Below are 26,940 nucleotides of genomic sequence, written 5' to 3'. Positions count from 1 at the left end.
CTTCTTTACCTGGCAATCAAAGGATTATTTAATAGTCACAGATTATTATTCTCTGTATCCATAAATTTACACACTGCACAGTACTAATAGTAAGTCAGTGATAGCTGGCATGAAGGGAATCTTCTCTAGATGTGGCATTCCAGATGAAGTCTTTAGAGATAATGTGCCACAATTTTCCATTGTGGATTTTAGGCAATTTGCCATAGACTGGGATTTTCATCACAAAACATCAAATCCAAATTATCCCCAATCAAAAGGTCTTGTGGAAAGGTCTAGATGGACAGTAAAGAATCTTATGAAAAAGACTTGACAGTGAGGTGATCTGTATAAAAAACATTACTGGTTCACTGAAGTACACCCCAGAGAATGGCTTTTCTCCAGCTCAGCTGTTAATGGGAAGAAGGATCAGATCTAATTTACCAATTACTGATAACTTGCTGAAATCTCATAACAATGAAACCATATGGAAAGAGAAAGAAAATCTGAAGTGGAAGCAGAATTATTTTGGCAAAGGGCCCGTGGTCTCCCATCTCTTAACCCAGGTGATGGGGTGTGCCTTTGTAATCACACCTCTAATACACAGGGCCAAAGAGTACTGTTAAAGAACAGCTGCATCCAAGATTTTATATAATTCAGACGGACCAGGGAAGACACATTTCAATGTAATCAAAGGGATTTACGAGTAATCCCAGAAAGTTCCAACACATTGACAGTAGATGTGGACTCCGGCATTTCCCATCTGACTGATCCTTTATTGTCAATGCACAAAGGAGAAACCGTCAACGAACAAGAGAGCAACTCAGACTCTAATGAAAGAGTGATACTGAGAAGATCAGGTTTCAGAGTAGCAGCCGTGTTAGTCTGTATCTGTAAAAAGAAAAGGAGGACTTGTGGCACCTTAGAGACTAACAAATTTATTAGAACATAAGCTTTTGTGAGCTACAGCTCACTTCATTGGATGCGTACAGTGGAAAATATAGTGGGGAGATTTTATATCCACAGAGAACATGAAACAATGGGTGTTACAGACTGTAACAAGAGTGATCAGGAAAGGTGAATTATTACCAGCAGGAGAGCTGGGGGGGGGCGGGGGGGGGGCGGAGAGCCTTTTGTAGTGATAATCAAGGTGGGCCATTTCCAGCACTTTACAAGAATAGTAGGAGGGGAAATAGTTTTACTTCGTATAATGACCCGTCCACTCCCAGTCTTTATTCAAGCTTAAGTTAATTGTATCCAATTTTCAAATTAATTCCAATTCAGCAGTCTCTCCTTGGAGTCTGTTTTTGAAGTTTTTTTGTTGAAGAATTGCCACTTTTAGGTCTGTAATCGAGTGACCAAAGAGATTGAAGTGTTCTCTGACGGGTTTTTGAATGTCATAATTCTGGACGTCTGATTTGTGTCCATTTATTCTTTTATGTAGAGACTGTCCAGTTTGGCCAATGTACATGGCAGAGGGGCATTGCTGGCACATGATGGCATATATCACATTGGTAGATGCGCAGGTGAATGAGCCTCCGATAGTGTGGCTGATCAGTGCAGGAGATTAAACATCCTGAAAGACTCAGACGTGCTAATGTGCCTGGAGAAGGGGTAAGTGGGGAAAGTGAGTGTATCACTCTACAGTGATATGCTAGTAATCTCTCCTCTCAAGGTAGTTGATGGGTTTCTGGAAAGGTACTACATGGGTTGAGAATTTAATGCATGTGTTATGAGAGCTGTTAGCTGTCTGTATAAGATTGTGATCTGGAGATGCTCCCTCATAAGGGACAATATTATAAACATGGGAATTTGGAGATGTGCCCTGGAGGCGGAGGTTGGGAACACCACATGGCTGGGTGCAACAACTCAGAACAGATGCTCTCTAGTTTGTTTTATTAATGTTTTATTCCTTTCTCATTCACTGGTTTATTATCTAATGAACCCCAAGATCATTACACATATAGTGAACATCCCAATAACTGGGGGTAATCGTAAGTTAATACAGACCAGTTCCAATTCTGTTACAATCCCTCCCTCTCCTGACTTGCATTCAGAGAGCGGACATTTTCTACGTGAAATTTCATTTAATCAAAAACACAATTTTTCATCAAAACACAGTTTCAGCAGAAACATTGACCACCTCTAATACTGATCCCTCAGTACATCAAGAATCAACTTTATTTGGAACCCTGGCATTCAACCCCATTCCTCCCCAACATACACATTCCACAAAGGGTTGGCCAATTTACCTTACACAGACAAGCATCTTACAGATTTGCAGAGTACAGTTAGTCCAGTTTTCGGTAGATCAACTGTATGTTCTGGTAGGGCCAGTTCTGGCCTCTATTCACTGATACTTTAGTTCATAACTTGTTCCACCACCAACTTCAGTGGAACTGCTCATAGAATATGGGCAGTAGACTCTTGTCAGGGTTCCTTCCCCACTCTGAACTCTGGGGTACAGATGTGGGGACCCGCATGGAAGACCCCCTAAGCTTATATTCCACCAGCTTAGGTTAAAAACTTCCCCAAGGCACAAATTCCTTTCCTTGTCCTTGGACGGTATTGCTGCCACCACCAAGTGATTTAAACAAACATTTAGGGAGGGGCCATTTGGAGCCCTATCCCCCCAAAAAAGATCCTCCCAAGCCCTTTCACCCCCTTTCCTGGGGGGCTTGAGAATAATATACCAACCAATAGGTTAACAAAGTGAGCACAGACCAATCCCTGGTTTTTAGGACATTGAAAATCAGGTTCTTAAAAGAAGAATTTTATTTAAAAAAGTAAAAGAATCACACCTGCAAAATCAGGATGGAAGATAACTTTACAGGGTAAATAAAAAGATTTAAAACCCAGAGGATTTCCCTCTGAGTTGGCTTCCCAGTTACAAAACAGGAATAAAATGACATCTTAGTACAGGGAAAATTCACAAGCTAAAACAAAAGATAATCTAATGCATTTCCTTGCTATTACTTACAATTTCCGTAATTTTAGGTGTATCATTTCAGTAGGAGCTGGGTTACCTGCTTGGTCTCTTTGTCCCGAGAGAGGGAACACACGAAAAGCACAAACAAGACATCCTCCCCCCTCCCCCTGGATTTGAAAGTATCTTCTTTCCCCATTGGTCCTTCTGGTCAGGTGCCAACTAGGTTAATTTACCTGTAGGGGTTAATCAGTTTAGTGATTCTATACCTCTGGCCAAGAGGGATTTTATATTACTGCATACATAAAGGTTGTTACCCTTCCCGTTATATTTATGACAACTCCGGCCTTCAAATACGTTCCATGACTAATTTTGGACAAAGGGTACTAGAGAAAACTAGTTACAGAAGAAGATATGACTTATTTAGTTGGAGCCACTTTCTGCCATCCTTACACAGAGTAGCATGACTGAAACTAACAGAACCACTTGCAGAGTAAGGTACTTCTCAATGTAAGGGTGGAAGAATCTGGGTCTTGTTAAAAAAAAAAAGACTTGAGTCTTTCGCTGTTGCCTCTCCACCACCCACACAACATGGCTGGTACCAAAAGGCCTGTGAGATTTCCACTGAATAGCCTGGCCAGATGCCAAAGCCAAATTGTGGTTTTATAAGCTGTGGACCACTCCATGTTCTTTCTGCCGTACTGTAGAAAATAGATGCCAACACAGTAGGAATGAGAGGTTAAAAAAAAGAAAACCTTCTCAGATCACTTATGAGTCCCTTAACCCTTCTTGTGTCTCCGACAGACTTTGGATAAACAGATGCAGCTGGGCTATAAAGTGACATAAAAAGCCATATACAGGGCTGGTAGATGTAAAATTATGCTATGGGAAGATCTGCATATTAGATATTATATAACTACAAACAAGAAAGTGTCCATCATCACAATGGTTGGGGAGATATCATTACTCCAAAATCAGAGCTACTTCCACTGCACAGCTGTATGTATTGGAGTCACATAACAAGGGTGGATGAATAAAGAAGGTTACGCTAAAGTGTCCACAGGTGACTAGAAATGCTGTTATAATTTTTACTCCCATATCTCTACTTCCTATAAATCTAACTGCCCTCTATCACTCAGGAGATAAGAGCTTGATTCACAAAGAAATCACTTGTCAAATCAAATTTACATTTATAAAATGTCCTTCATGCAGGCACCTCGGGGGCACTTTACAAAGTCGGTATAAAAACAAAGGCAATGCAACGTGAGCAAGCCAAGTCAAACAAACAACGTAAGTTTTGCTGTGAAAGTGGACAATGATTTGATTCAATTCATTTTTGTGTGGGGCCTGTCATGCAGAGAATCTCAAAGTGCTTTGCTAAAAGAGATGAAACCCGATAACATTTGGAATATATTTGGGAGCAGCAGATCTCAGCCGAAGAGCAATTCAAACACAGTTGTTAGAGGAAGTGTTAGTCAAAGAAGGAATGACCGTAAATAAAGAGAACAGAAAAAGGGAATATTCTTTAAAAGGACAGTGGGGTATGCCAGTAGGTTTGTGGATTAGAGCTGAATGAATCAGAACCACAGGCAAAATGATAGAGGGGCTGATCTGAAGAGAGAGAGAGAGAGAATTAATGGTTCAGAAAGAAGAAACTTCAAAATGTCACAGGTAGGAAAGTAGTTCCTAGCTACTGAAAAAAGCTGATCCAAGAGTCACCATATTGACTTGCAGATATATCTGCAAATAAAAATACTTGGTTCAGTTTGACTTCATTTGCAGGGTAGTGTAATCCATTATTTGGACAACTGGCAGGTCTGAACAGAAATGTTTGTGAATCCTGAAAGTTTTAGCACGAGTGATGTTGCATCCAAAATTTCCAACCAGAATGTGTGTTGTTTGCTTTTTTGCTATTGTGACAGGGCAAGGCCAGATGGCTATATTAGCTCCAGGCTAAACAAATCCCTAGTACCAGGATAAGTGAAATGGCAGCTGCTCGAGGTCAATTAAGACACCTGGGGCCAATTAAGAACTTTCCAGAAGGCAGGGAGAATGCTAGGTTGATTGGGACACCTGAAGCCAATCAGGGACTGGCTGAAACTAGTTAAAAGCCTCCCAGTCAGTCAGGTGGGTGTGCATGTCAGGAGCTGTGGGAGGAAGTTGCGCTGTTGGAGAGGCTGAGTAGTACACACCATATCAGGCACAAGGAAGGAGGCCCTGAGGTAAGGGTGAAGTGGAGCTTGAGGAAGTGAGGGCTGCTGTGGGGGAAGTAGCCCAGGGAATTGTTATGTTTCTAAAAGGTCAGCTACCATAGCTGATATTATTAGGGTCCCTGGGCTGGAGCCTGGAGTAGAGGGTGGGCCTGGGCTCCCCCCCCGCCTACCTTTGCCCCCTGATTAATCACCGAGACTGGGAGATAACAGAGACTGTGCAAGGAAGGATAATTTGTGCTCACCTCCCTTGCTGGCTTATGATGAAAATGGCTCAGTAGACTGTGACCCTTGTCTCTAGAGAGAGAAGGGTTATGTGGAGGGTCACAGTGAGCCTCTGAGGCTAGCGAAATCTGCCAGAAAACGTGGGACCCACGGAGGCAAGGACAGAGCTTTGTCACACTATTCATTATTCTCTTGTTTGAAAAGATTCAGTCATCCAAGCAGGGAGGATAAGCAATAAATGAATAGCCAATTATCAAAGACCCCCTCCAAGGAGCTTGTCATCTGAAAATTATTGATCCAAATTTTCTGGTGAATATTTATGAATACATTATGAAGATTATGAGAATCAGTTGGTTAGTGATTAGCTAACTAACAAGATGGGGGTAGATAGGTGACAAACATTCTTCACAATGAATAGTTCGACCAACTCCAGTTGAGAGTCACTTGGAGGAGACAGAGAGAAGGAGAAGGGAGAGAGAGAATAGATCCGAGATGAGAGATAAAGTTGACAGAGTCCGTGAAGAATTTTGAAAACCAGAGGAGAATTGAAGCTCTCCATCTACACTGCAATGAGAGGTGCGACTGCAGCTCAGACAGGCAAATCCATGCTTGATTTAATCTTGCTAAGGAAGCTTAAAATAGCAGTAATGAGGCAGTGATAGAGACCCCAGTGCAGGCTAGCAACATGAGTACACAGCCAGGATTCCACAGCCTGCGCTGAAGCCTGGCCAGCTCCATCTTCACTGCCATTTTTAACAGAGCTAGCTACAAAGCTAGCACAGATATGCCTACCCCATCTGGAATCATGCTCTATTGCAACGCAGGTACACCTTAACAGAAGTATTTTATCCCGTATCGTAGTCAAATACCCTAAAGTGCTCTGCAAAAGAACACAGTCCCAAAGTTCTAGTGTATGTGATGAAACTGATGATAAAAGCCACTTAGAAGCAGAACTGGAGACAGCAGACTGGCACTGTGAGTATAAGAGGTACATTAGCAGTTCAACAGCCAAACTGCTTCTGGAAGCCAAATAAAGCCAACTGCAAAACAAACTATAACAACTTTATTCTTTTCCTACTCCATGTTTTAAGTTTGCGTTGGTTCCACCAGTGCATTACAGAAGTTTGGCTGAGGATAGGTAAGCAATGGAAATGAAAGCTGTTGTGTTTCTTTAAGAATGTTTTCAGTATGTGCCATATAAAGCAGTGGTTGCTATGGTAATTATTATTGGTTAATTAGGTTTCATGAAGCATTCTGAAGCATCATTAGTTATTAAACTAAAAATAGCTGTTTGCCAGAAGGTTGTTTTCTTTAATAAAATAGTCTCCAAAGTCTCATTTACCCCTTCCCCTTGCAGCTCACCTGGGGTTTGGTTACTTCAGTGTAAGATATTATTCAACATGCTCTTTTAAAATCACTTATAATAACTCAAATTAATTAATGGTGGGGTTGTGATGTGCTGGACTGTTAGCTCTGGAGGCTGAACTCCTCTGCTTTGGCTAGAACAGGAACTTTTGGCTATGCAAGCTTCCCATCCCCATCTGATAAATGGACTTTGAAAGGCATGCATCAGCAGTTAAAAGGCCCAAATCACTCTCCATGCTCTTTCGGCTTCTCAGCAGATGCTGCCAAGTACTAACAATTGTAGCATTTACTTTTTAACTTATGGACATGTCTCCACCAGGAACTGAATGGAGACCACCAACTTGTTTTGCAAAGGCCACTGAGCCACTGCCATAACTTTCAGTTAATACAGACTGACTCAGGCTTGATTTACACACTTGACATAGGAGGAAAGGCTCCATAGACCATTATTAATCCCCTGCATCATCCAGGCCACAGTTATACTACATGTTCTATTGGTACTCAGGTAAGGGATTGTTATTTTGCACTCATAATTGTTCTAGATGTCTCAACGAGTTTGCAAAGTAAGTGATGGACTTGAGAGACGAGTGAGCATATAACATACCTGAGAGGGGCAGTTGGGAGAAAAAAAGGACCCTGGTTAGATATAAGACGTAGACTGCAAGCTTTTTGGGGCAGGAACAGTCTTTGTGGTGTGTTTGTACAGAGTCGAGCACGATAGGGTCCTGTTCCATGACCAGAGCTCTTAGGCACTAAGAAATACAAATCAATAATAAGAAGATTGGGAGGTTTGATTCTGAGTCAGCTCAGTTTAAGCAAACACATGTCCTCATGGTTCATATGAGGTCCTTTGTTGGATTGTTAAGTGTAAGCACCATTAGTTTTTGCAGGTATTACCTCTTTGAGTTTTAACTTCTGGAAATGACAATTTGGTGCAAAATTTTCAAAAGAGCTCAGGGCCAGATTTTCAGGAGCTCAGCCCCTGTTGTCCAGATTTTTCAAAAGGAGATCAGCACCCAATCAGCCCTTATTTAGATGTGTATGTGGAACCTGAGCTCTTATGGAAATTCTGACCTCAGTGCTGCTAGTCAACAGGTAAGTTGTGGATTTCCAGAAATACGAGTATTTGTAGTGTGTATATAAATATCAGAGGGGTAGCTGTGTTAGTCTGTATCTAAAAACAATTTAGAAAACAAAACATTCCCCCCCCCAGAACAATACATTTACATAAAGTCAGTTGTCATGGTTTTAGATCAAAACAAAAATTCAGAAATGCGTGTTTTAATATTCACAACAAGAGGTGTAATATTCTATTATGAAAACATGGGCTATTTCCCTCTTGAGCTCTTCCATTGAGTCCATTAGACATGCAGAAAATTAAACGTTAGAGAAAATTGTTCATGGGTAACTCGAAACATGCCATTTAGCAAAGCAGCTGTCCACTTAAGGCAGGGCATTTGCAATACACTGCCCATACATTAGGTCGGGAAGACAAATCATGTCCTATCAGCCACAAAGTGACAGCAAGTGACACAACCTGAGTGATGCATTAGGCAGGCAAGCTAAAATGTAACCCTGATAGTGCCACTGAGCATCCCTAAATGCCAAGCCATTTTCAGCAAATCACCGCTAACTCATTTTGAGCTAGTCTAGTATTTAGGCATAACCTTAGCAAACGTACATATTTCTGGAGTTTTGACAAATCTGTCTTTTCATAAAAATGCTAAAGTGACCAGACATCAAGGACTGTCTGGGACACTGGAAGGCTTGGGGCTGCTCCCTGCACCCCAGGTAAATGAGGACAGATATGAATACTTCCTTGGAACAGGGTTGCCTGCCCCTCCCCCAAGTTCCCCTTCAAGACAAGGGGTGACTCTGCAGTGCCCCCACCCCATCTTCCTTTTCCTCAGGGGTCCTTATGCAAACCCCACACAATCTCTCTCATGCAATCACAGCCATACTTGAAGGCTGATTTCTTTATTTACGAAGTTCCAAAGCAAAAACAAATCAAATCTTCCACGAAGCCTTAAGCTGGTCACAGCCCATTCTCCACGAGGAACTGTCTCAGCTGGGTCCCGATCCTGGTCCTCGTCCTGATTCCCTGCCCCTTCCTCCTTCAGGGACCACTGCAGGGGACCTTCTCTCCCTGCAGCTGCTCCACTCTCACTGACCTCCCTCTGACCCTTTATAGCCCAGGTGCGGTCCCAGCTGTAACACTCCTTTTTTTTCAGAAATTGCTTTCCATGGCTGCGTGACATCTCAGTCTATCTAAACATCTGTCTCTCCACCCATCCAGGCATACATACACACACACACCCCACTCATCACTAGATGTTTGGGAACCACTGATCTACATGTATTTGAACAAACTAACTGCCAAGAATGAATGATAATTGGGAATTGATTAAAAACACTTTTCTAGATGTCCCACCATTGAGGAAGAAGGCGCTAGTGTCCAAAAAACAATCTGGTTTGGAGGGGAACTGAAGGCAGCTATAAAAATAATATAATAATTGGAAGAAAGGGGAAGTTGATAGAAATGAAAATAAATCAGAAGCTGTACAAAATGGATAAGGGAAGCAAAGGAATCCAAGGAGAAATGTATGGCCAGCATAGTTAAGGACAATAAAAAAAAAAAGAGACTTAAGTATTTTAGGAACAACAACAAAAAAATCCTAACAATGGTATTAGCCCATTACTAGATGGAAGTGGTAGAATTATCAACAATTATGCAGAAAAGTCAGAAGTATTCAATAAGTATATCTATCCTGTATTTTGCGAAAAACAGATGATGTAGTCATATCTTATTATAACACTCTTTGCATTCCACTAGTATCTCAGGAGGATGTTAAACAGCATCTACTAAAGTTAGACATTTTTAAATCAGCAGGTCTGAATAACATACATCCAAGACTTTTACAAGAGCTGGCTAAGGAGCTTGATGGACAGCTACTGTTCAAATTTTCAATGAAACACTTTAGAAGTTCCAGAATACTGGACAAAAGCTATTGTTGTGCCAATATTTAAAAGGGGTAAAGAGAATGACCTGGGTAATTATAGGCCTGTCAGTCTGACATCAATCCTGGGCAAGACAATGGAGCAGCTGATATGGGACTTGACTTGGTACCACATTACATTTTGATTAAAAATTAGAATATAAAATTAACAGGGCACTCACTAAATGGATTAAAAGATGGTTAACAAATACCTCTCAAAATGTAATTCTAAATGGAAATTGATCATTGAGTGGTTGTGTTTTTAACAGGATCTCACAGAGATCCTTTTTTCACGTTTTTACTAATGAGCTGGAAGAAAACATAATTACTGATAAAGTCTCCAGATGAGACACAAATTGGGGGAGTAGTAAATAATGACAGGTCACTGATACAGAGCAATCTAGATCACTTGGGAAGCTGGGTGCAAGCAAACAATATGTGTTTTAATATGGCTAAATGTAAACATATACATCTGGGAACAAAGATTGTAGGTCCCACTTACAGGATGGGGGACTCCATCCTGCGAAGCGGTGACTGAAGAAAATTTGGTGGATAATCAACTGAACATGAACTCCCAGTGCAACACTGTCATCAAAAAGGCTAATGCAATCATCAGATGCATAAAAAGGGGAATCTCAGGTAGGAGTAGAGAGGTTATATTACCTCTGTATTTGGTACTGGTGCAACCAGTGCTGGAATTTTATGTCCAGTTCTGGAACCTACAATTCAAGAAGGATGTTGATAAATTGGAGAGGGTTCAAAGAAGAGCCACAAGAATGACTGAAGGATTAGAAACCATGCCTTATAGTGATAGACTCAAGGAACTCAACCTATTTAGCTTAACAAAGAGAAGGCTAAGGGGTGGTGTAAGGGAGTGGACTCACCCCTGCGGCACCTCCTGCTGGTCTTGGTTGGGAATTAGCTCACCAGGCTCTGGAGCGCCCTCTGCAGGCCAATGATCCACCTTACTGCTGGCCCTGCATCCCTCCTGGATAGCTGCTCCCTGGCAGTACACCCAGTGTCTCTCAGGGTCCCCCCACCCACTATCCCCACCATGCCTCAGTGTAAGTCTACTGCCAGTCACCAACTAGCCCCTTGTATCAGGGGCAGACTGCAGTGTAAAAGCAACTCATCACTGGCAAGGAGGGGTTTGGAGTTGCTGCCTTGGCCTACCTGTGGGCTGGCCCCTTTGCAACCCCAGTACCTGCCTGGCCTTCTACTAGGCCACAGTCTGGGATTTTCCCAGTCCGAGCTCCCCAGCTCCCTTGGCCTTTCCCCAGCCCTGCTCCAATCTAGGTTCTCTCTGCTCCCTGCAGCCAGGTCCCTCCCTCTCCAAAGGCTAGAGAGAGAGTGTTTCAGCTCCTGGCTCACTGTCTACTTATAAGGCCAGCTGAGCCCTAATTGGGCGTGGCCCCAGCTGAGCCTACTTCCCTACTCGGCCTGGGTTGCTTACCCAGCCCCAGCCCTCTCCTGGGCTGTTCTAAGCCCCTCAGGGCAGGAGTGGGTGTCTACCCTGCTACAGGTGGCTTGATGACAGTCTATATGTACCTACATGGGGAACAAATATTTGATAGTTGGTTACCAGCCTAGGAGAGGAAGTACTACACAATCCTATGGCTGGAAGTTAAAGCTAGACAAATTCACACTGGAAATAAGGCATACATTTTTATAGTGAAAGTAATTAACCATTGGAACAATTTACCAAGTGTTGTGGTGCACTCTCCATTACTGGCTATTTTTAAATCAAGATTGGATTATTATTTTTTTTTTTTTAGACGATCTGCTCTAGGAATTATTTTGGGGAAGTTCTATGACCTCTGTTATACAGGAGGTCAGACTAGATGATCACAGTGGTCCCTTCTGACTTTGGAATCTATGAATATAGGAGGGAGAAGGATTCTCTAGGTTGGTATAAGGGGGATATAACTAGGAACAATGGGATGCATTTAAGGAAAAGAACATTTAGGTTGAACATCAGGAGAAACCTCCTAAAAGTGTGGTATACACGAGTAGTCTCTAAGATAAAAGTTAGAGCTGGCTGGGAAATGATTTTTTCTTTTTACTTTTGGACAAAAGTTCACAAATGGAACATTTTTGTCCAAATCCACCAAAAAATTATTTGGAAATGCTGATGCTCATGGTGGCTCATGGAAGTTGTACTTGTGGTGCCTCATGCTTCTCTTCTCCTTTATAAACCAGGCTCCCTGGCGAACCTGCACCTCCCATGATGCACCAGGGTCTCTCCTGCTGAGCCACCTTGGAGTATCATGGTAGTCCCTGGCCATGGTATAGCATGGGAAATGCAGTCTTGATGGGCACATGTTCCAAAGAGGAGAACTGGGACATGGGGGACCTGAACTACAGCACCCATGAGGTGGTGTTGTAGCATTTCCAAATAGAAATTTTCCAGTTTTCAGGCAAAAAATTTTGGTTTCAGGTTTTGTTTGTTTGTTTGCTTTTTGGGGTTTTATGAATGAAAAGTCAATTTTTTTCCCAGGCAGTTTTTGTGAAGAATTTTTGTTTAGTCAAAAACCCAATTTTCATTTGATAACCAGTTTTGGTGGAAATTTTTTTCAGGAGTCCTGATAATGGAATATATTTTAAAGGAAGTGCTCAAAGCCTCATTGCCTTACTTATTTAACGTTAAAATGGACAAAGCAGTGGAGACTGGGAAAATTTTCAGAAGTGACCTCTAATTTTGGATGCTTCAATTTTAGGGTGCCCTAATGCTTCAACGGCAGCCTGATTCAGAGGTGCTGGGCATTCAGAGCACCCATTTTCTTAAGCTGGGGTTGCAAGTGCTCAGTAAAAACAGCCCTAGGGGTCTAAAGTTGAGCACTCAAATATTGAGCCAACCAAAATCGGAGACCACTTGTGAACACTTGACCCAGAGTTTGCATAGTATGTATAAATCAGGGAGAATAACCCAGCATTGGTAAGGGATGGGCTACAAAACCTAAGAATAATTTCCTATCTCTAACATCTATGATTATATGAAGGTGCTTCCCTATTTCAGAGACACTTAGCAGACAACTTTGGTTAAATACTGTAACTTCTGTTAAAAGTAATTAATTTTCCATGTGCCTTTAAAAGGAAGGCAGCGTCTATTAAATGTAATCACATTGGCCTTTGTCTTGAACAGTAATTGTGCAGCTACTATGTCGGCGGATTTAATTGGGGTTGGTCCTGCTTTGAGCAGGGGGTTGGACTAGATGACCTCCTGAGGTCCCTTCCAATCCTAATCTTCTATGATTCTATGATCAGATCAGCTTCTGAATAAAAGATAGGTGAAGTATCCCATCTTGGGATAGACTGAGCCTTGTAAATCTGAAATTTGGGAGTGGGATGATTGGGTGCAGAAGAGAAAGCCGCACAGCTGTTTCAGGTACATATATACAGTAATGTGAGTGTTGAGGGAGAAGAACCCTATATCTGAGCAGGTGGCAGCCTCCCACCTTATCCTGTTTGCTTTTGGCTGCCTCATATACTTATTTACAGTTACTTCAGTCACTGGGCAAGAGACGATGGCATGCAGAGAACCATCACTTTTTCTGCCACTCAGTGCAGGCTGACACAGGATCAGGTCCTATGTCAGTAGCATTGACAAATTTAACTAGTTATGTTTTAAAATAAGGAGAAAAGCTACTAAATGTGCTAGGGTTTTCAAAGCTATCAATAAGGATATATAGGGAGAAAAATAGGGATGTGAATTTTCCCTTTTTAGCTCTGCCAAAATGTGCTGACCTAGAAGAAGTTTTAGGGGGGACAGAATGGAAAAGGGATTGATATTCATGTGAAAAATAGATGGCCCACCTTAAATAGGGAGTTTTGCATGCCTGTAACCATGTAAAAATGTTTGAACTATGGTGATAATATGTCATCCTGTACAACGAACAAAAGATTTAGCCATCAGATTGCCAATGGGAGCTGCTGGAAGCGGCGCAGGCCGAGGGATGTACTGGCCGCCACTTCCAGCAGCTCCCATTGGCCTGGAGCAGTGAACCGCGGCCACTGGGAGCTGCGATCGGCCGAACCTGCGGACGCGGCAGGTAAACAAACCGGCCCGGCCTGCCAGGGGCTTTCCCTGCACAAGCGGCAGAACAAGTTTGGGAACCACTGATGTAGATGGTTATTTACAGCCACTATCAAACACTGACTGCTATGCCGCTTCAGCTTCGGTATTAGCTAAAATATAGTATAACAAAAACAGAATTAGCTGACCTATATTTCAACTTTCTGACAATTTTTTGTTTTTCATTGCTCAGATGACAGTTCTAATTAGGAGGAGGTTGTCAAAAGTGGATGAGGGATAATTATGTTTGTGTGATGGACAGCAATCAATCTTTTCTTCCACTATTTGTTGCTGTTCTTTGTCCATCAAAAATATGTGTGTCCTGACAATTACCTGCAGAACACACTGCACTTCCTTCCCCACTGCAACTGCCAAGTCTCACGACCTCTATCCAGACAACAGTGTTTGATGCAGTTCTATAGAATAACTGCAAGAGCCTGCCCAGAGCAGAGATTACAAAGGCTTTTTCCCTCCATGCATAATAGATCAGGTGCAATATTGTGTGTGTGCTCCTCTGAAATATCAAGTCATGGCCATTGCTAGAGGCAGGAAACTGGACTTGTCTAACCAGATCTGCTATAGAATGGAAAAGGAAAGCAACAGCAAAGCAATAGTGAGCTAGCATTTGCCTTAGGTCCTTTATACTTTTCAAGAAATAAAAAGGCTGCTATGAAGGGCATTCCATCCTGGGTGAGAGTCTCCCGAAATAATGAACGTGCCATCTGTGAAATAGTGATAATGTAACGCGGTTACTTACTTTGCCTGCCTTGCCATAGCATTTGAGTGCTCCAAAATCTTTAATGTATTTCACTTCACAACACTTCTGTGTGGTAAGGAGGTACTATTACCCCATCTTTACAGGCAGGGAACTAGAACAGACTAAATGACTGGACCCAGGTCACACTTGAAGTACAGGCAGAAATGAGAACTCAGCCCAGGTTTACTGAATCTCCACACTTAACCACAAGACCTTTGCTTCTAACAGGGCCTGCTTCTGAATTCTTTTACACAAATATTAATTCAGGCATAACTCAGATGAAGTCAGTGTAAAAATACAGTGTAAAAGTATGTGTGCAAGCTGAATCAAACCCTTTTAGAGACTTAGGGCTCTGCTGGTCACTCTTTGCCCACAGTCCTATTTAAAGTGTAGTATGATCTGAAAAGGGAACCTGCTAAAATGTCTCCTTATCCTTCACTACATATGTGTCCACTGTGTGCCCTTGAATCATACCTGCTTACTTGAGAGACAAAAACAAGTGTATAGCACTGTTACTGCTGTACAGCCAGCATAGCTGCAGAAGAGCGTGCAGGATTCTCTTCTTTGCTCATCAGCTTCAGACTTGTCTGAGTTGTGATTATAGAACTGTGGTGTTTTGAAAACTGTGTTAAAATTACAAGTGACCACTTTAAGTTTGAGGGGGTTTCCTGGTGCTGATTGCAGGCTACGAGACTCTGTGGGAAAGCGTGCAAGCTGGATATTCAGCAGACTCACTCTGCGTAAAGAGCCAGCCTGGAGCTGTGCCTCTCTGCCTTAGGTAAGAGCGGCAAAGAGTCCTGTGGCACCTTAGAGACTAACAGACGTATTGGAGCATCAGCTTTCGTGGGTGAATACCCACTTTGTCGGATGCATGTAGGTAGCAGCCTGCTTGCGCGCTCTCTCTCTCTGCATTTGGTTGTTGTGTGTTAGAGTTCTGGATAAGTGGTGTTCTACTGCAACCTTTCAGGGAGAGTAGTCATCTTTTGTTATAACTGTGTGTGTGTATATGCCATGAACCTAACAAGAACCTTTGTCAGTGATGCTATAAAGCACAAACAGAACACAGCTTGGGTTTCATACCGCGGGAAGAGTTTGCATTGTCCGCAGTTAGAAAATCATCTTTTGACTTGTAAAAGTGAGAAAATGTGATATGGAAATTATTGAAGAAGGATAATTAAGGAACTCCATGATATCATTAGTCATTTTGCGCAGTACAACGGTGCTTCAAAGTGTGTTTCTACTCTGAAATGAAACTGTGAAAGTGGCACCTTCTTATTCAACAGATTGGCTTCCTGCATGTATTCAAAGTCACATTTGCTGGTTTTAATCTCAAAAATGTTCCAAAGAGGATGTATCTAGACCAGGGGTGCACAAACTTTTTAACCCGAGGGCCACATCGGGTTTCCAAAATTGTATGGAGGGCCGGTTAGGGGAGGCTGTGCCTCCCCAAACAGCCAGGCGTGGCCCAGCCCCTGACCCCTAACTGACCCCCCCGCTTCTTGCCCCCTGACGGCCCCCCCAGGATTCCTGCCCCATCCACCACCCCTTGCTCCCTGTCCCCTGACCGCCCCTGGACCCCCCGCCCCTGACTTCCCCCCACCACCCCATCCAACCCCTCCTCTCATTCCTGACTGCCCCCCCGGGACCCCTGCCCCCATTCAACCCCCCTGTTCCCCACCCTCTGACCGCCCCAACCCCTATCCACACCCTCGGTCCCTGATCACCCCCTCAAACTCCTCTGCCCCCTATCCAACCCCCCTGCTCCCTGCCCCCTTACTGCACTGCCTGGAGCACCGGTGGCAGGCGCCACCACGCAGCACAGAGCACCGGGGCAGGCCGGGCTCTGCAGCTGTACTGCCCCAAGAGCTCACAGCCCCCCGCCCAGAGCATTGCGATGGTGGCGCAGTGAGCTGAGGCTGCGTGGGAGGGGGAACAGTGGGGGAAGGGCCGGGGGCTAGCCTCCCAGGCCATGAGCTTAGGGGCTGAGCTAGAGGGTCCCACGGGCTGTAGTTTGCCCACCTCTGATCTAGACTGTTCTCAGTGGTAGCAGATGACAGAACAAGGAGCAATGGCCTCAAGTTGCAGTGGGGGAGGTTTAGGTTGGATATTAGGAAAAACTTTTTCACTAGGAGGGTGGTGAAGCATTGGAATGGGTTACCTAGGGAGGTGGTGGAATCTCCTTTCTTAGAGGTTTTTAAGGTCAGGCTTGACAAAGCCCTGGCTGGGATGATTTAGTTGGGGATTGGTCCTGCTTTGAGCAGAGGGTTTGACTAGATGACCTCCTGAGGCCCCTTCCAACCCTGATATTCTATGATTCTATGAAATAAATTTTTATTGCATTTTTACTCCTGTTTACTCTGCAGTTCCAACGCAGCTGAGAAAAGCGAGCTCAATTCTAGTCCTTTTTGAGCATCATTGATAGAATGCTTATCTAACTTCCAATGGCAGGAATAATTTTCCCACTCAATTACACTGGTCACTGATGGAAGCATCTGAAGAAAATCAGATTGCATGGGTGTCAATAAGGATATAAGTTGGCTTGAAGAATCCATATATAATGGTAAAAATCCAAAAGTTTGACTTTCAGATTCCAGGTTGATTCTGCATGGCTGGCCACCCAGAAATCTAGCGATCTCTTCATCACACTGTAAAACTTTTAGTACATACAGCTTACCTGCACATAAAATGGACTATATTTACTCAGACCTCCTGGTAGCAAAATGGCAACTCTGTTCTGTTACCCAGCGCCCACTGCTCCTGCCATTTTAAGACATTACATTTTTTATTTTTGCAATGGCCCTGAAAGTCACAATTAAGATAACTAAAGAAATATTTTTAAAAAAAGGAAAAAAAAATCCCCCAACTTTTTTTCTGGGAACTAGTCAGTTCCATTTGGAAATCACTAAAAAAAATGTATTCCAACAATGTCATTTTTAGAGTCTGTTTTCATAGCAGATCTATACCCTTAGAGCTTGTCTATATAACAAGTTACTGTGCTTGCCCTGCAGTAACATCCCGTGTGCTATGTCCCAGAGTGTGGCTTGGCATACTAAGCTTTCAAGTAGTAGTAGATCAAGATGCACTCCAGAATTGTAGCAGTGTCCAAATGGGACGTTACCACAGGGCAAGCTGATCCACTGTAGAGTCACACCGTACCATCCCATGCAGTAACTTGCCATACAGACAACCCCTAAATAAAAATACTGACTGAGATTCTCAGCTGATCGGCAGCTGCTTTGCACCATAGCAGTCTGTAAACATGGAAGATACAGGCCTCTAAATATTGTCCCTATCTAGGGGAATTCTTGAATGGCATAAAATTGATGTAGCCCTCTGATGTACCATCCCCTTCCTAGCCTTGAGTATATAGACATGCAGACCATGGAAAAGGGAGCATGGCTGGGGCATCTCTATGCCACACCAACACCCAGTTGCTGGAACGGCCCTTCAGGACCATTGGTAGTTGACATAAATTAGAGAAGCCCTGAGGCTGGGGACCAGCCTAGTTGAAAAACTCTAGAATTGTTGGTGAGATGCAAAGGTGGCTTAAGGCCACAACTGCACTCCCACCCATCCAGAGCTGGGCTGGGCACAGCTCAAATGCAACCCAAGATCTGGACCACTGCTTGCCAGGTCACCTCAGGAGTTTTATTTACAGTGGTCAAATGTTCTCTTTAAAAGCCTATTTGGTTTTGATTCTTATTTTTTTTTCTTTTTTTTCATAAGTCACAATTAAGAACCCACCCAGACGGAGAATGGGAAAGGAACACAGAGGCGAGTGGAAATATACTAGACACGACCCACAAGAGACTACAGCACAGCAGCTGGATTAAAACTTTATCTCAGAAAGTTAGACAAAGACAAATGTTTTCCTTTGTGAAACCTGTGGGTGTTGTTTTGCTATTCGCTACAGTGGATGTTTCAGTGTGATGAGCCATGAAAACTCAGCGCAATACAAAAGTACCAAGAGTGCTGCGGGAAAAAGTTGACTCAGTTCTTTGCCTGACAGAATATGTCAGAGACATAATACAGGTTTAGATTTCTTCTGCTGCTTTGTTGGAAGAGAAAAAACACTGAGCAAGGCCTGATTCTGATCTCACACTGTGGCTAGCCAGAAGTAATTCTTCCACTGAGGTTTATGGAGTTACTCTGGTATAAAACAAGTATGGGATCACAAGCACACCCAGATAACTACTGTGGACTAAATCCTGCTTGGTTTACTCAAAAGGGTAGGTTCATTTCTTTCAGTGGCACTACTCACGTGAGCAAGGTAAACAGGAATTGGATCCTTCCGAGCAAATTAAAAGAATATGGAGGTTAAACTTGGGAGATGCTGAGCATTTATCGAGTGGTCCATCCCCTGTCATCCAATCCCAGCTGCTGGCAGTGGAAGTTGCAGGAACTCAGTACATCTCAGGATCAAACCTATTGCATTGATCTTGATGTATATAAGTTAACATATAATGAGCAAGATCCTTAGCTGGTGTAAATCAGCATCACGCTCTAAAATGGAGCTATGCTGATTTATACCAACTGAGGATCAGGCCCCATATGCACACACAATATGAGCAATCTACATTGCTGCTTTACAATACCAGTTAAATCAGACATTAGAGACACAAAATCCTGCTTGTCCTCCTCACACAAAACTCTGTTGATATCAGAGAGTCTCTCTGCATGAGCAAAGCAGCTTTTGGTCCTCCAGAGAATATACAGATCAGTGCCCAAGCAGTAATGATACATAACTGCTGATCTCGTGGGAAAGCATTGCTGATGAGCCTCTGAAAAGGAACATTATATGCTCTTGGACATGCTGGGGAGCTATTATTGAGGGCTGACAGACAATGTTTAAGAGCTTCGTGTCATTAAAAAAAATGGAGAATAATCTGGTGCACTGGGTTTGTCAATGGGGTTTCAGTCACTGGGTGAAAAATTATTCCTTAATCTTTAAAAATCAAGCCAATACTATTACAATAAATTGATTCTGCCAATTGGCTGATTTTTACAGGAAGTCAAGCAGTGTTTATGTATAAACACTATGAAAAGTGCCAGGTGAAAAGGGACTCTGTTTAATTAAAACGGGATGATATATTGTTTAGGACTTGGGCAGTAACCCAAAGCCTGTTGAAATCGATGGTGACATGCCCATTGACTTCTACAGGCTTTAGATCAAGCCCCTGGGCTCTGTTCTGATGGTCTCAGTTCACCGTCTATTGGAACACAAGTGAAGTAAAGTGTTCCTAATGTTCATGTGATGATTCTCTTTAATTTCTCATGTTTGTTAATACTCAGAACGAGTGTTTCTCTGGAAGCATAAACCCTATGTGAGGCTTCCCAGGGATCCCCAGGGCTGTGAGGCACCTTGCTACCACCCGCCTTTGGCGTGAGGAAGCCCTGTCTGTGCCTGCTGGAGGTCTGCTCCACAACTCCATTGGCTACTGGCAACACAAGCACTCCCCTCTAGGTCTAATCAGGCCTCGCTGTCTCTTTACACATTATCAATAGGTCCAGCCCAACCCCTGAGCCCTGCAAGTGTCTCCCTGGAATGTCCAGTCCCTTTTCCACTGGACACTCGCAGTATTCACAAATTCACTTCTTCCAAAGAAGCAGTGCACACCAGTTTACCTGATACACCTCAGATCACCACTCTGCTTAACACACAACTCTTAGATATGTTTGTAGTCAAAACAAGTAAAAGTTTATTTAACAAAGTATGAAGATTCCAGTGATAGCAAGCAGAAATATTGGAAACAAAGGATTACATATAAAATAAAACCATAACAGGCATTCTAGAACTTAGACATAATTAACAAGATACTTTCAGGTCTAATAAATTACTGCTCACCCGTACTTTCCAGCTAGCCACGCTGTGATCCCTTTTTCATGAGACAAGCCATCCTGTCAGGTTGTCTCCCAGGTGAAAGACCCACGCTCCTAGATATACCCCCACAATCCATTGCCTTTATGCATAAACAGGATCCCCTCCTGCTGTTTATTTCTTCCTGTAAATTTCCTCTCTTGTAGATTGCACAATCTTTCACTGATATAAGGCTCAGTATGCAAAAAGGCCTCCATTGTGAGACACACAATGCTCAATACACACATGACCAGATAGAGAGAGAAGCATTTGTTTCCTCCTGCTTCAACTTGTCTAAGGCCATGTCTACTCTACAAACTTTGGTCAGTGCAGCTTACGTTGCCATAAAGTCACTGCGGTTGTATATTGTTTGTATGCATGCATACTTGGCTCCTTGCATTGGTGTTGCACGTGCTCACTAGAAGTGCTTGTGTCACTGCACAGTGTGGTGCACCATGGGCAGGTATCCCACTGTGCAACTCGCTGCCATCCAGCACACTGTCTTTTGGGAAGCTTTGGCAATGCATGGTGGGGCAGAAATGAGTCGCACAGGGGTGACTCGGAGCATGGGGTCAATTTCCTGGCATGCAACAGTCTCCATCCCATAAAGTAATCTATAGCTTAGCTCATCATTTTGGTGCCTTTTTTTAAAAAAACTGCATGAATCTGCATGTCCCTCCTCGCTGTCCACCATCGCTGACAGAAGCATAGAGCCTGCACAGCTCTGCACTATTGCCATGAGCATTGCAAGCAGAGGAGGCACAATCCTCCAGGGTTTGCACAGCCACAACAAGAACCGAATCAGCGAGGAACATGACAATTTCTTGGAGAACAGACTGCTATGGGACATAGTGAGAGCCAATTCAAGGTAGATGGTGGCATTCACGGAGCAGCTGCAGATGGCAGAGCGCTGCTTCCGGGTCCGCTCGGGTGAGATCACATCACAATAAGGTTTGGGTTGATGAGAGTGGCTGCACCGACAGTGGAGAAGCAAGTGGCAATCGCTCTGTGGTCAGTGGGACATCACTTTGGATTTGGAAAATCCATGCTGGCAGCCGTTGTCATGCAAGTGTGTAGGGCCATTAATCCCCTCTTGCTACGCAGGACTGTGACTCTCAGCAATGTGCAGGACACAGTCAATGGATTTGCAGCAATGGGGTTCCTGAACTGCAGTGGACAAACAGATGGCACGCATAGTCCTATTTTGACGCCAGATGACCTTGCTATAAAGCACATCAACAGAAAGGGCTACATTTCTATGGTTATGCACATTTGGTGGATCACCGGGGATACTTTGCCAACACCAGTGTTAGCTGGTCAGATAAGGTGCATGATGCATGCATCTTTAAGAACACAGTGCTATTCAGAAAGCTATAAGCAGGGACCTTCATTCCCGACTGGTGGATTACCACTGCGGATGTTGAAATGCTAATAGTGATTCTGGGGGACTCAGCCTGCAGTTTGCTCCCCTGGCTCACGAAGCCACACACTAGCCACCTTGACAGAACCAAGGAAAGATTCAGCTACCGGCTCAGCAAGCGCAGAATGACAGTTGAATGCACTTTGGTAGACTGAAGGGACACTGGCGTTGTTTACTCACAAGACTGGATCTCAGTGCACAAAATTCCCAATGGTTATAGATGTCTGTTGTGTCCGGCATAACGTTTGTGAAGTAAAGGGGGGAAAATTGCCATTAGGGCAGAGGGCAGAGATGGAGCGGCTGGCTACTAAGTTCGAACAGCAAGACACAAAAGCTATTAGAAGAGCTAAACACGGAGCTATATGACTCAGGGACTCTGAAAGAATACTTTAACACTGAGCCACAGTAATGCATGGTGGTGTATTGTGCTCTACCTGGCCCTGCTGTTTTGAGGCCTGCTAGGAATTGTGTGCTGCTTGGTGTGCATTTGTGAACATAACAGTATCAATGCACCCGTTAATTTTGTGATTCTTGATGTACATTTATGATTATTATACCTTGTTTGTCACTGATCCTATGAGTTTTGTCAGACTGTACAGTAACAAGTAAGCGAGTGCTTTCTGAACTGCTAGGCCCTCTGCAGCACATGTTGTGAACTAATAAAGGTGAATTATTTCCCAAATAACAGAATTTTATTCTGTAACAAAATCAGTGCAAAGAAAAAGCTGTGCAATTTAAAAGCAAACCTATAAAAACGTAATAAATTAATGGAACAGAACTTAGCAAGGGGAAAAAAACATTCATGTCCATTTTACCTACACATACAGCAACCGTGACTTTCACAGGTCAACGTATGTGAAGCTGTGGTTGTCCTTAGTGTCCCCCAGAGTGAAGTGATAGGGGTACGGATGTGGCCCCTGATGCCACATGGAACGCTGATGGGTTTTAAGGGAGGTGTTTTAATGGAGTTCTCCATGGATTGCAAAGGGAGGAGAGGTGGCAATTGTTGAAACTATAGGTCCATAAGAGTCTGCAGCGTCTGTGTTTGCTGCCAGAGAAACTCCATTATGTCGTGGTGTATCTCCCTCTCCTCTCCCTGCTGGCACTCCTGGGCCTTTCTCCTGTCTGCTGTTTCCTTCTCCAGGCTGCCTGCGATGTTCACCCTCCAGGCCCTTTGTCTAATGCAGCACTGGCTTGCGGGATCTGATGGATCTCATTCCGAGTCCTCTTCTGTCTCCTCCTTATCTGGCTCAGGTGTTCCACGGGTGTGGAGGGGGAACCCTCCCCCGTGCTAGCAACTGCAGGTAAAACACAGAGGTACAACTGTCAAAATAGTCACAATGGAAAGTGAAAGTTAAGATTCAGAACTCTTTTCCTTTGGTCCCCTAAAGTTTTAAACAAGATGTGCTTATTGACCCTTCTGCTTTGGAGTGCTTGTGCACCGCACCACTCATAGCACCAGCCATGGTGAGTATGGCCCACCTGGGCTCAGGGAAATGGGGAGGAAATTGCTTGATTGCATGAAACTGAGTATAGGGCAATGGCACTGAATACTGGCACTATTTTCCACAGGCGGTGGTGCTTTTAGCTGATATCTCACTCCTGAGGGTAACAAAGGAAGAGAGAGAACAGCTGCTGCTGGTGTCCCAAAGCTGCCTGGGGCCATATGCTGCTAGTCTGTGTACTGCAGTAGTACCAGCCAGAGTTACTGTGACTGGCATTTGGAACTGTCCTACACAGAGGAAGAAATAAGGCTGCCATCCCTAGACACCTTCGGCAGAGGACTGCAGACTAAGTCCATGAAAGTTTCATCGAGATCTCTCAGGAGGATTCAAGGGACAGTCCTGTGTAGATACACAAACTGCCCCGCATGGCCCCCCTTGCCTAACTCCAGGGGAATGAAAAGCAAATAGCAGTTCCACCTCTCTTGGTTGTTCTGCTAGCCCTTAATGAAAAGTTGATAGCTGTGTCCTGTTACACTGGGGGTGCCATCGGTACATCACTGTAATAGGAAATACAATCACACACTTACTCGATGTTCCTTCCCCTGCAACGGGTGCGCCCGTGCTCGACTGCCGGAACTGACTGGACTGCAGTGGAATCTCAAACAGGTCCTGCCTTGTGGAATAGCTGGATTCCCTGGTGGGATGTTGTCTCAGGTCCACAGGACTGGTGTTACAGCCCCGCTTTGGAACATTCTCTAGGAGGAGAACCTTCAGTGTGCCAAACCCTCTAGGGGTTTCAGTCTTTCTACAGGGTAAGCCAGGCAGCTTCAACACCTCCTTAGACTGGACCGCTAGGCCTTCAGCACTCCTGCTTCACAGTGTGAGCTCCGTTCAGTAAGTCCAACTAGATAGACTCCTGATAGAGACTTGTACACTCTTTGGGGATTAATGCACCTTGCCAAGCATTTGCAGTGACTCTCAAACAGCATTACCAAAACCAGTAGGGTTTATTAGTCAACTGGAAGACAGCATAGGGAATCCTTTGGTTAACATAGAGAAATGAAGGAGAATGCATAGACCATTCTGGTCAGCCCAGAGCCCAGCCAAGCTGTAGTGACTCCCATTGTTCAAACTCTGTGTGTTTCTCAGTCTGACCTCCTTGGTCCATTCCCAGGTGAGGGCCCTGACTCCTCCCAGCAGCCATCACTTATCCCCCTACCTCACACCTCTCCAGTTCTTTGTTCCTGAGCTGGGGAATGTTGCTCAGCTTCCCTGCTGAGACTTGGGGAATTCCACCTCCCTCTGGGTTGTTGGTAGCTAGGTGTCAGTGTTCTGGTGATTGGCTTTGCCACTGTCTTCTCAGGTGCTCCACTGATATGGGGACTGAGGCTCAGATCGATAGCCAACACCCACACTTATGTTTCTTAGCCTGACCTGAGAGCAAACAGTCCTTTTCCACCCTTTATTGGGTGAAGTGCAGCATATTGGGGAAACTGAGGCATACATAGGAGTCATAAAAATATTACAGAAAATTCCCACTTCATCGCACATCCCCCATCTCCTTCTCTACCTGCTCCACCTCCTCCTCACTGTTCATGCCAGGGGCCTGTGACTTGGGTTCCCTGAAGGTATCCATGGTGTTCTGCAGGGTGGTGGTGAGGTTTCCCCCAAGTATGGGATGCAGCTCTTTGTAAAAGCGGCAGGTCTGTGGCTTGGCACTTGATTGACTGTTCACCTCCCTGGCCTTCTGATATGCCTGCTGCAGTTCCTTCGCTTTCATGTGTCACTACTGCTGGTCCCCGTCATACTCCTTCTCCTGTATCCCTCATGCAATCTGCTCATAGATGTCGACATTTCAATGGTTGGTCCATAGCTGTGCTTTCACAGCCTCTTCTCCCTACAGGTCAAGGTGATCCAATATTTCCTGTCTACACCAAGCTGGAGCGCATCTGGAGCATGTTGCTGGCATGCTCAGCTGGGCAGTTGCACATGACGATGGAGAGCAGCTAGGTGTGTTCGCCACACTGGACAATCAGGAAAAGGCATTTCAAAAATGTGCGAGACTTTAAAGTGGAGGGAAGGCTTCCAGCCTTTGTGACTCCTGGGCAGTGGAGTTCACAGTTGTGACCAAAACAGTCAGTGTCGGGCATTGTGAGGCAGGGAGGGAGTGTTACTGTGTTGCTACAACAGGGTGCTTACATCGGTGGGAGACAAATTTAAGTGTAGACACATGAACAACTAGGTCAATGCAAGGAGATTTATGTCGTCCTAACTTTGTAGTGCAGTCCAGGCCTCAGACATATCACCTACTGGTCACCTACCTTAGTTCCAAGGCTTTGAGAACCTAATTTCCAGTATAGATACATAAGTCCTTAACTATTAGCTGTGCATACATTTTGAAATGATTATGATGACCAGTGGGCTAGTGGCTCATGATAGAGACCTGACATGCAACCCTTTGATTAACTTAATATGTACATATATCTGACTCAGGGGATCCTTGTAAAACTACCCCCAGTATCCTCTGCTAGTTGGTATTAAGCGGTTCCTGGGTTACATCCTCCAGCAAACAGCAGAGGTTCTTCAATCAAACTGGCTGCAGGGTAGCCAACCAAGTAGCCTAATTGTCTCTCTGTGGCAGGGGAGCCCAACTTATGGCCCACCAGAGCATTTTATAAGGCCCGTGGCCTGCTTTCAACACAATGTACTAATGGCCAATTCATTAGCATTTTGTTGTCCTGTTTTCATCATCTTAGTTTACACAAGTGTTTAAATAGACAATACTGCACATAGAAACAATCTATTTAAATACATATGAAGCAAGCTGAACTTAAAGTATAAATTAATACAGGTGACTTTAAATCTTATTAAAATATGTAGCCCTTTATGTGGTCCTCCTGTCTCATAAGGTTGGGCACCACTGCTCTATGGGGTATGGGTGTCTTTTGCTGGAGAAAATGGGAAGTCTTGTATCTTGATGGAGAATGAATCAGGACCCAATATTCAAATGGTTTCTCCCTGTGTGTTCAGATACAACAGTGCTGGTACTATAGAAAAACACTGATTGAGAGATTTTCAAATACGTTAGTAGCCATTATTAAGTCAACATTTGGTAACACGTATGACACAGAAACCACATTTATAAACTAACTATAGGGAACAAACAGACAATACCACTTTTTTGCAAATGCTGACATTTTAAAAGTAATCAGTTTGTAGAAACAGCTAGAGGTAAACACATATATGGGCATTAGACTCATAAAATAAATTCCCATATTTCTGCAACCATGAAGTAAACCACACAGTCATGTAATACACGGTATTAATCATGCACATTTGACCTCATCCTCACACGCTGTATCTATACTTTCTCTACACGGAGTACTTAAAAAAAATCACCAACCTCTAAGTTACTTCAAACAACTCCTTTTTTTAAAAAGAAAAGCACCTACCACAAAAATAAATACAGCTGGTCAAAATTAATTCATCAAAACATTTTATTAATGAAAAATGGCTTTCAAATTGAAAGAAAAATTGGGAAAACTGGAAAAATTTTGTTTTGGTTGAAATTTGGGTTGGTTTTTTTTTAATGAAAAAACAGTAACTGAAAACCAAAAAATTTTCATTTAAAATATTAATATTTCAGGAAAAATGTTAGAATTTGGTTATATATTTGAAAACCAATTTTTTT

The 26,940-nt window shown here is 43.6% G+C and overlaps 1 protein-coding gene and 1 long non-coding RNA gene across 3 annotated transcripts in view; one reads left to right on the top strand and one right to left on the bottom strand.

Moving 5' to 3' along the window:
• The window catches only part of ADCY8 (adenylate cyclase 8), a 176,073-nt gene that overhangs the window by 129,470 nt on the left and 19,663 nt on the right, over positions 1-26,940 (bottom strand). The gene's annotated exons all lie outside the window — the stretch shown is intronic.
• LOC141982101 (uncharacterized) lies at positions 1,437-18,297 on the top strand. The gene is made up of 3 exons (XR_012637964.1): positions 1,437-1,590; positions 4,115-4,192; positions 18,254-18,297. It is a non-coding gene; the product is annotated as an uncharacterized LOC141982101 (long non-coding RNA).

Source organism: Natator depressus, chromosome 2 (genome assembly GCF_965152275.1).
Source record: "Natator depressus isolate rNatDep1 chromosome 2, rNatDep2.hap1, whole genome shotgun sequence".
NCBI classification, from domain to species: domain Eukaryota; kingdom Metazoa; phylum Chordata; order Testudines; family Cheloniidae; genus Natator; species Natator depressus.
This window is presented reverse-complemented; position numbering and strand designations above follow the sequence as displayed.